We start from the raw sequence: 11,246 nt of genomic DNA, 5'->3' as shown, positions 1-11,246 counted from the left end.
TAGTACAGAGCCAAGAGTAACCCTGAACATTGCTGGGGATGGCTCCAAAACAAGAAGCAAGTAGAGCTTGGGAGAGAACTCGGTAAATACATGCCTAGCACATGTGAAACTCTGTGTTCAATCCCCAGCACCATATGACACCCTGAGCATCACCAGGTATAGCTCCCCACTCACTCCCAAAAAAATGGTTTGGGGGATGCCACATTCAGCAGTGCCAGGGCTACTTCTAGTTTGGTGCTCAGGGTTCCCAGCAGTGCTGGGAAGCAAATCAGGATCAGCCACACGCCAGGCAAGGCGATCTCTAACCCCCACAAAGAAATGTTTTTAAAAGTAGATCTTTCAGCACTGGAGGGTTTTTACAGAGTTGCAAGCCTTTGTCTTGCGTGCAACTGGCCCCAATTTGATCTCCAGAACTGCCAGAAGTGAGCTCCATACGCCAATGAGTGTATCCCCTTGTGCCCACCCTCCCCCCAAAATAGACCTTCTTAGTGAATGTGACTACTTTTTTGATACAGAGCAGATTATTTTTTTTTATCTTATAGGCAATTTTAGATCAGCGTTTTCTTTTATATTGGACTTTCACCAGGTGCATTCATGTTGAACTCTCATAGGTTGAAGGTAGGACTTTAGCCTAGAAGCTCAAAGTACTCAACTTTGCACTAGACCAAAACTGACTGCACCTGAGAGCAGTGGCAGTAACTGGTCTGGGAAGCACCTGTCACAGGCGGCTAAGGTAGTTTTGGTCATTTCTGCTTCTTGCAGAAGCTGCTCTGTTGTCTTCCAACCAGGAGAACATGAGGAGCAAAAGAAAGAGGGCAGAGGCATTCACCGCCAAATCTCACAAGAGAGTGGGTTGGCCATCAGCTGTGTGTCCTTGACATCTTAAAATCAGCCCTTCACTCCTGAGTTTCACCTCACTTGATGTCCCAATCCAAGTAGCCATACCTAATTCCCCCACTAATCCAGACCAGTACAGGAAGTTTAGAAGAAACTTTTCTACACTGAGTCATGTGTCACTACTGTTTTTATGAATCATTTTTTTAACATAGAGATTTGTAATCTTCCCTCTACACAGTAATCGTGTTCTTTATTTGGAACGTGTCATCCTTTTATTCCCTCATGTTTCTTGAATTGGTTAGGATTAGGCTTGGCTGTGAGTAACAAAAACCCAAAATACTGCATTGCATGGAATAAGACTCATACTTTTGTCACATTTGAACTTCTCTGAAATTGCAATGTGTCATACAATTGCATGATATCTGTCAGTGGTTTCTTTTATCCTGGTGCTATAGAAAATAATGTTGCCTTATACTCGGTGATAGAATCAACAAAAATGGTCACGATGGTTTAAACAATAGAAGTTTGTTTCTCTCACCTATAAAATTTAAGGAAAGTAGTCTGGGCCTAACTGCGAGACTTAAGATCTTCAGATACACTTATTACAGCCAAGGCATCCACTTGCCACCTCCATGGCCTCAAGACATTGTGCCATCATGGGAGGAAGGGTGAAGGAGGGCATTCTCCCTGCCTATACGGACACTTTCAGGGAGAAAGACACAGTATGTTTAACTGCAACCTATTGTGGGCCAGAATTTAGTTGTAGTATCATCTCTAACTGCACCAGAGATTGAGTAATACTTAGCAATCATCTAAAGGGAGTTTTCGTAGGAAGGAAGAACAGATAATGTAGGATAACCTGGGCCATGTTGATTTTTTACTTAAACAGTGTGTCATTATGCAAGTGGTGATACAAAGGGAAATGAAATTCAGGGTCATTGTCTTAGGCTGCAACAATGAATTCAACTGGCTCTGTTGCCTTCATGGTATTTTTCCAAGTTTTTCAAGGGAGAAAGAATTTATGGAGGATAGAACAGGATTGTTGAGACCTTGGGGGAATAAATGCTGAAGCCCATCTGGTGAGAGTGGGGAGCAGTCTGGTGGTCCATGGGGCACAGGAGTTGTGTGTTATAACTGCTGCTACTGAGCAGTAAGAGCATGTATGAGTACTTTTTTTAAGTCTTACTTCTTTCATAAAATTAGGATAGAAAAAATCTTTAGGCCCAGATTCTCCCTTGAACACATATATATGTCCCTTGCTTGTCTGTTTCTTTGCTTATTTCCACCCTATCCTTTTTTGAATACATATTTCTCGTTTCTCTCCTCTCACATCCTTCTAGTTTCTAAGTTCTATTCAATAAAAAACTGTCTTGCTTCACTGAAAAAAAAGGGGGTTAGAATCTTAAAATAGAAAACTAAGGAGGAACCTAGAGAACCCTAGAATTATCAGTCCTGGAAGATGGGCTAGTTGACCCCGTTTTAGGCAAGCCTGAATCCCAAGAGTCCCACTGCAGCCTTCTGGGGTGACTTGGCCCCTGGATTGTGGTGGGTGTGTCCATTAGTGAGACTCTGGGCTTGCAACCTCAGGGGCAGGGTGTAATTACCAAGTGTAATCCCATTTCCACTCAAGAAGTTGAAGCCTAGATAAGGAAGTCGACTGACACCACAGTGCACAGCTAGATCCAGAAGCAGGGCCTGAGCCTATGTGCCCAACTCTGAGCCTTTTCACCTACATCCTCTTGGATCTCTTGCTCTGACTACTGACCAGACCGGCCTTTGCGTGAACATTCACGGAGACTGCCCATGGATTCAGACTCTCAGAAGACAGCCCAGGGGTGTGTGCTTTGTTAGTCAACATGGATAGAGACTTCTATTGAGTAAAAAACGATTACCGGGAATCTCTTGTTAGTTAAGTTTTTCTGATGCCTTTCCATTAAATGTCTGAAGTCCCGGTCATATTCCCTGTTACCTCGTTCCCTGGCCTTGTTTCCAGTCTTACCATGTACATAATTCTCTAGACAAGGTGTCCGCTTGCCACAGTTCTTCAAAAATGTACTCTTTAGACTGGATATGTTGCCACATCATTTCATTTCATTTTTCATTTCATCATCCTGTTATTCGTCGATTGCCTCGAGCAGGCCCCAGTAACGTCTCTTTCATCCTAGCCCTGAGATTATATTCAAGGCTCTTTAGGAGAATGAGACCCATCATTGTTACTGGTATTTGGCATATTTGGTAGGCCACGGGGAGTTTGCCAGACTCTGCCCTGTGGGCAGGCTACATTCGATAGCCTGCAAGTTTGTCCAAAGTAGGAATGAGATAATAAGATGTCATAAAGAGATGTCCTGATAAGACATCAAGTGGCCGGATTTTATAATCTCTGAGTCTTGGCCATCGCGCGGCCGGATTTTATAATCTCTGAGTCTTGGCCGTTGATGGGATTACACGGCGCCAGGGGGCCAGGTGGTGGGTGTGACCCCTGCCTACTGGGATTTGGAGGATCTGGGTGGAAGATGCTCGACTCCAGTCCGAGTAGGCTTGGAGATCTCGGCCCCGGAACCCGTGTGGCTTTGTCCCTCTGCCAGTACCTTCAGGTGTGCGGAGAGTGGTCTCAGCATGGTGGTGGCTGGTCCTGGAGGTCTTCGGCTGCCGGAGCCCTGGTCGGGGCGGGGAGGAAAGCTCAACCCGCTCCCCTCCAAGGGGCCTCGGCGAGGAACAGCCAGGCGCGGGGGCAGAAGCCACATCACCAGCCTAGAAAGCATCAGGCTCCAAATTTGATCCCTGGCCAGTCTCCTAAACCTAGTGAGATCCCAACAGCTCCACCACTTTGGATCCCTGGTGCCACAACAAAGCACACACCACCACCAAGTGTGTGCAAGCAGCATAGTTTAAAACAGAAAGTCTGGGGCGAGAGAGACAGTACAGGGATTGAGGTTCTTGTCTTGCACACAGTCAACCTTAGTTCAATCCCTGGCATTGCATAGGATCCCCCAAACACCACTAGGAGTTAGCAAAAGCCAGGAGGAACCCTGAGTACCTCCAGGTGTGGTCCAACCCCCGACATACAATAAAGCCGGCAAGCAGCACAGTTAGGTGCAACCCAACCACTGCAAAAACAATAAGGGAAGAGAGATAATTTACAAAAAATAAATGTAACCTAAAGTGGAATTGCTGTATATAGCAACAACATCCTTTATCTTATTGTGTGAACAGCCTTTTCTCTGTAACTTCCAAACATTTGTTTTGCTTTATTAGCTGCTTATGTCATTGAATTTTTACATCTTAAAAAGTTTTATATCTATGTTTCTGCAAGGTTTTTGTTTTTTGTTTCGTTTTGGTGTGAAGCATCATGATTTATAGTACTGTTAATGATAGCGTTTCATGCCTGCACCTTTCCAACACCAAACCGTCCATCTCCCATTGTCTCAGGGTCTCTAGCAAGATCACTCAGAGTTTAGGGGGGCATACCTGGCATACACAATGACCTGTGGGGTTTTTTGTTTTGTTTTGTTTTTTTGCTTTTTTGGGTCCCACCCAGCAATGCCTAGGAGTTATTCCTGGCTTTGCACTCAGGAATTACTCCTGGCGGTATTTGGGGGGCCATATGGAATGCTGGGAATCGAACCCGGGTCAGTCGTGTGCAAGGCAAATGTCCTGCCTGCTGTGCTATCATTCCAGCCCAAGGACCTGTGTTTGATCCCAGGCACCAAATGGTCCCCTGAGCACAGCCAGTGTAGTCCGGGCATCCTGAGCAGTGCCAGAGTGGGCCTGGTGGTCCCTAGCACTGCAGCAAACCTTTCCAGAATCTGTTTTGCCTGTAAGCATCAAGAATCCCGTCTGAATTTTTCCCCTAGCAGCCTATTCTATCAGTTAACAGTTCCATTCTCCAAGGCCTTGGAATAGCCCACGGACATAGTATCCTCCCGTGAGGTTTCCACCAAACTGAGGCACTAAACCAGCTCCAGGAAGAAGCTTGCTCAGGTCTCATTCACCTGCTGGGGCCCTGCTCTCTTACTCGAAGCTGAATTTCTGGCTGCATATAGTACACAATAAAGCAAGGAGTTGCTCCTAACTTTGTGGTTCTGGGACCAGGTTCCCCCATCATGGCCCCAGGCCATGTTTACCCCCAGCGCCAAGGATACCCAGAGCTCCCCTTTTGTCAAAAATCCAAGCCTGCCCAGATCCAAAAGAACAAAGGCAACCAGTGTTGGCGCAGATGTGGAAAGAAAGGGACTCTCCTTCACTGCTGGTGGGAATGCCGACTGGTTCAGTCCTTTTGGAAAACAGTATGGACGATTCTCAAAAAATTAGAAATTGAGCTCCCATTTGACCCAGCAATACCACTCCTCTGGAGAGGCAAAAAAGTACAGTCAAAATGACATCTGCACTTCTATGTTCATTGCTGCCCTGTTCACAATAGCCAAAATCTGGAAAAAAACCCGAGTGCCTGAGAACAGATGACTGGTTAAAGAAACTTTGGTACATCTATACAATGGAGTACTATGCAGCTGTTAGAAAAGATGAAGTCATGAAATTTACATACAAGTGGTACTACATGGAAAGTATAAGTGAAATGAGTTAGAGAGAGAGGTACAGACATAGAAATATTGCATTCATCTGGAGAATATAAAGTAACAAAATAGAAGGCTAACATCCAAGAATAGTCGAGATAAGTACCAGGAGATTCACTCCATGGCTTGAAGGCCAGCTGCACATGCTACGGGAAAGGGCAGCTCGGATAGAGAAGGGAACACCAAGTAAACGGTGTTGGGAGGATCCTCCCAGAGTGGGAGATGCATGCTGAAAGCAGACTATAGACCAAACATGATTGCCACTCAATGCCTCTTGCAAACCTCAGCAACCAAAAGGAGAGGGAGAACAAAAGGGAATGCCCTGCCACAGAGGCGGGATGGGATCGGGGGGATGGGGAGTGGGAGGGATACTGGTGGTGGAGAATGGGCACTGGTGGAGGGATGAGTACTCGATCATTGTATAACTGAAACCTAAGCACAAAAACTTGTAAGGTCAACAACTGTACCTCATGGTGTTTCACTAATAAAACTTAAAAAAAAAAAATTCAAGCCTGCTAAAGTGGGGACATTTTACTGAAACCAGCACTTCCCAGAAGTAATCACCCCACTGCACATGTCCTTCCATACCCCCACCCCCATCCCCTCCTCAGGCTGGTGACCTTCTGGCCTGAAGCTTCAGTCACAGGAAAAGCAGCCTGAGTGGGAGTCACACACCGGTTTACTCTTGTTTGCTGTGGCATCTTGAGAGCCTGAACTCTGATCTGGGGGGATCATTAGTTCAGAGAACAGCACACACCGTGTTAGCCTTCTGCTCTCCGGGGCCCTAAGAAGAGGCCTGAACTCTGCAGAACCTAATATTTGTCATAGCAGCCCCCCTTCACAAACACACACACACACACACACACACACACACACACACACACCATTTTATCACCTCTCAGCAGCCTCTGTCCTGTCAGGAGGCAACGGCTCTGTCCTGGAAACAGGGGTGTAGTATCTTCTCAGCCCCTATCTGGTAACTCTCTCTTCATTTACAATCTGTTTGCTGTTTCAGATGTTTGGAAGGAAAACTGCTTAGTCAGCAGCCCAGAAAAGTTTTATTTTCAGTGGAATCTGGAAGCGTCTTGCCCAGCCTGGGGTGTCTAGTGTCTGTGTGTGTGTATGTGTGTGTGTGGGTGTGTGTGTGTGATTGTGTGTCTTTGTGTGTGTGTCTTTGTGTGTGTTTGTGTGTTTTGTGACTAGAACCTAACATCTGTGAGGCAGGCGGGACCTTGAGCTCTGTGTCACCAGACACCTGGTAAAAGGGGGCATTCAGGGGGAGAAAATCGGGGCAGAGCCCACGGGTGACAACCGGTATTTATCTCATAGGTTTCCAAGGCAGGGAGACGGATGGTCCGAAACCCAACACCCGGAGGAAAGCTAAGACAGGAAAGGTGTCACCCGCCTGCGCAGTGCTGGTGGGATGGGCAGCCCTCTCCTCTCAGGACTGACAGCAGCAGCTGTAGGGGAGGGCCAGCCATCACAGGAGGCCTGCATGGCTGCCCAGGGCTGAGGATGGAGTCCTCCCTTCCACAAAGGTGGCCCTTGTCAATTTGCCCGAGTTTTAATGGTCTTGTGGTCTTGCCTCTGAAGGGTGGTGAAAGAAGGGGCTCGAGCGTCACTTTTGAGAATTCATTTCTCTGTGGAACCTGGTAGCAAACAAAAACCACAAGCATAGTTGCACCTGGTATGTCAGGAGCCCGGGCCCTGGCGGCCAGCCGCTTTCCCAGGTAAAGGTCCACAAGCATCCACCCAGGTCAGAGTGTTCCTCAGCCTCCACAGGCCCCTGCTATTCTGGTCTGAGCATCGCTCCTGGAAGGGAAGCAGGAACCAGACCTCCAGGATCTGAACCTGGCGCTAACTTCTGGATTCATGGTACCACGAACCAGCCTATAAAAGAGGGAGAAGAATGAAAGGTGACCCTGGAAAAAGGGCTCTAAGGGTCAGAGTGAATGCTTTGCATGCGAGAGGCCTGGGATCAATCCTTGGCACCTCCCAAGTACTGCCAAGAATGACCCCCCTGCTGGAGAGATAGTACAAGAGACATTTGCCATGCATGCGACCAACCTGGTTTCTATCCCCATCATCCCATATGGTCTGCTGAGCACCACCAGGAGTAAAATCTGAGCACAGAGTTAGGAGTGACCCCCAAGTACAGTCAGGTGTGCTTTCCTCAAAAAAGAATGACACCCCCCCTCCAGCAACAACAGCAACAAAAATTTTAAAAGGGCCAGAGAAATAGTACAGCAGGTAGGGCACTTGCTTTATACTCAGCCAACCTGGGTTCAATTCCCAGCATCCCATATGCCCCCCTGAGCCTTCGATGAGTGATCCCTGAGCACAGAGTCAGGAGTAAGCCCTGAGCACAGACGGGTGTGCCGCCGCTCCAAAAAAAGTTAAGAATGACCCCCAAACACTGGGTGAGGAATAGCCCCTGAGGATTGCCAGATATACCCAAAATCTAGCAGGGAAAAAAAAGTAAAAAATAGACTTCTGAGAAGAATTAGAGAGTTCATGTTATACACTAAGCAGGACACCTGGAAATACTATACTCAATAAATGTTATTTTTTTAATATAGTAATGTAATAAATGTTATATTCCTACAACAATTGACACTCAGTTCTCACTGGATACCCACAGTGTCATGTGCCTAGTTTTCTAGGCTACAAAGTTGAGATTTAAGGATTCAGGACTTGGTTCAGTGGAGTAATAATTAGAAAGGTATTCATGATGGAGGAGGAGTAGGTGTGCTGTGTGTGTGTGTGTGTGTGTGTGTGTGTGTGTGTGTGTGTTTCACATCTGGGATGTGGCAGTGTATCACAGAGTCATCTCCCGCCTATGTGTGAGCCACTCTTACCTTGTTCAGTGAAAACTTAGGCTCCAGGGACCTCAGACAGACTCCCAGGCACTTTTCTAACTCTTGAGTCAGCTCTTTCAATTGTCGTGGTGGGCATGAAGGGCTGTGGGACATAAGCCTGTTATGGGTGGGTAGAGGGGTTCTTCAGTAAACCCACTGTTGGAGGGTGAACCCCAACACTGACATGCTCTGGGTCTACTCACATCCCACCCCAGGAGCACAATAATATTTGGAAGCACATTGGAAGGATGCAGGTTGGTCTCAACTTAATTTTTTCAGAGTCTCTTTGAGAAAGCTTTCTATTGGCCTATCACTAGGCTAGGGTTTGCAAGGATAGTAGTAATAATATGTAATTGTAGTAATTGTAGTGATAATAGTAACAGTAGTGGTAGCTGCCTAGTTGCGCACTGTTGGGAGCACTTCCCGTTCTGTAACTTATTTAAGGTCCCACTCTCCTTTGTGCCAGGTGCCACCACTGTCATCTCACCACACTGGCCCAGAGAAGCGAAATAACTTGCCCCCAAGCCCACAGCAGACTGAATTTAAGCCCTGGAGGACCAGGCTGCTGTTCTGCAGTCCATGCGCTTCAGCAACCTCTCAGCTTGTTCTTATTTGGGCCTTACACCTGTACCCCTAGAACCCCCAGCTGATCTCAGCTCTGCAGGTGGTAACACACAGTATATCCTCCCAACCAGTACAGGAATCGGAAACCAGAGGGACAAGGGGTCACTCAGGGCAAGACTGACCAGAGGAGGAACTGATTGGGGGGACCTGGAAGGTCCACCCATCTTAGAAGCAGGTGTCCTGGGGATAGGCTGGGGATACGCAAACTGGGGTCCTGGCACCATGGGGGCCATCTGTGGAGATGGGAATGAACCCTGATTCCTGCTTAATTTCTGTTCTGCATCAGCTATGGAGGGCATCTGAGTGATGCTTCTATGGGTAGCAAAGATGAAGAAGGCAGTCACCCACCCAAGCCCACCCTAGCCTCCTCCTTTCAGTCACCAAGTGCTGCCTTGCCTTCTGAAGGACAGCCCCTCTTTCAAGGAACTGGGGCACAGGCCCAGTTCTCACTGGGGGTTACACTCTGGGAAATCACAAGACAGGCCAGGCTTCAGCTACTCACCCAGGTGGCACCGGAGTATCCACAATCCTCCTACAAAGGAGGCAGCAAAGGAAGTCTGATCCCATCCCACACATGGGCAGCTGACTCTAAGAAACTCTATGAGGTTGACATGGGGGCCCTCCCAAAACTGTCTCCCTAGAACCTATGACTAGGAAATTACTGGTTGGGGGGGCTTGCAGATATAAGTCGAGGAGTTCAAAATGTGATCCTCCTGGATTAGGGCAGCCCTCAATCCAAGTGTTTGCCTTGTACATGGTCAATCTGACCCCCAATTTGACCCCACCGCCACATAGGATCTCCAGAGCACCACCACCAGGAGCAACCTCGGAGCACTGAGCATGGAGTTAGCGTCTCAGTTCCACTGAGTGCATTTCCAAAACAGAAAGAGTAAATGTCATCTTTGGACTCACTGAGCAAGCCTACAGGAAAAGGAACCTACATTAAAAATAACATTTCCACAGTCTTGAAAGAGCTTTTGTGAGGCCTGGAAGCTAAAAGGCAGGAGCTTTACTGTTCAGACACTCGGCCCAGGGGAGCCACACCCTAAACATGGGTCCTGGATCGGGTCGGGCAGGCCAGGCTGTGAGTCAGGGGAAGGGTTGCGGGCTCGGGTTCAGCAGGGCTGGCTCCAGAGCCGGCCCGGCTGGAATTTCCAGTCCAGGCTGTGCCTACCTTCCTGCTTCTCCTCTCGGCCTGTGGCCAACAGTCTAGTGCAGAGCAGGGACCTGAGAGTGAGGAATTCCCATGGGGGCTTTCCCTGGGGTCACTTCGAGGCCAAGACTCAAGGCAGCACAAAGCATCTGAAATGGGATACAGTCTGGGGTCTCTGGAGCTTCAGAAATCAGGCTCCCCCTAGTAAGTGAAGCAGAGTAACCCTAAACCTGAACCCTAAAAACTGTAGGTATGGGCAACAGGCCTACCACAACAGAGGGGTTCTCACTGGACACATAAGTGACTCAGAACCTAGACCAGGCCTGTTCTCTAGGTTGAAGACAGTGGAGAATCTGTGTGGCCAGGGGAGGCTCAATCTGACCCCCCTCCAGCCCACTATCTCCCCCCCCCCCCGACACATACACATAAACACACACACACACACACACACACAAACACACACACACAGCTAACTAGCCCTGCCCCCACATAATGCCTATCGTAGCCATTTGGGAAAGTGTAATCAAATAGTCTGAACTTCATGCAATTAGATGCTCGCTTTCCTTAGGGACAGTCTAGAACCAAGGAAACCAACCAAACACTGGCCACGGCTTGTGGTTTGGATCCTGCGCCCTCCTCTCCCTGGGAGATGTTCTTTCGGCTTTGATCAAGGACTAGCGTTGTACGAAGAAGCCCAGAACTGTTCCATGGAGACTGTCGGTGCAGCCCTCCTGGCCCACAGGCCCCACGTTCCTCATCACTCACTCAGCAGCTACCCCCGGGCTTCTCCCCTCCCTGCCCCAGACAGGGGCTGGCGATTCTGCTCCCTTCATGCTCCTCACCAGCACTGGCCAACGGCCCCTCACAGAGACACATGATTTTTCTGGAAAGTCCTCACTATGGGCAGACATGAACCTCACTCCCTGGCACATCTTCACTTCCTCATTGTCCAGCTTTCTCAGCACTTTATGCAAACCAGACTAGCTTCCAATCTATCTCTTCACCAATAAAGCCCTTCCCCACCCTCGTCCCCCACTGCTCAGCACAAGGCAGGCACCCTGGATCAATGAGGGCAGAGCATTCCTGAAAATTAAGCCACAGCCATCATGGGCGGTCGGGGTAGGATTGGGGGTGGGGGGGGTCTCTATAAACAAAATCCACTTCTATCCTCCTAATATGGAACCATATTAGGGAAGTCAGGTG

Source organism: Sorex fumeus, unplaced genomic scaffold (genome assembly GCF_029834395.1).
Source record: "Sorex fumeus unplaced genomic scaffold, SorFum_2.1 ptg000006l, whole genome shotgun sequence".
NCBI lineage: Eukaryota > Metazoa > Chordata > Mammalia > Eulipotyphla > Soricidae > Sorex > Sorex fumeus.
The sequence above is the reverse complement of the archived record's forward strand: the minus strand, read 5'-3'. Positions refer to the sequence as shown.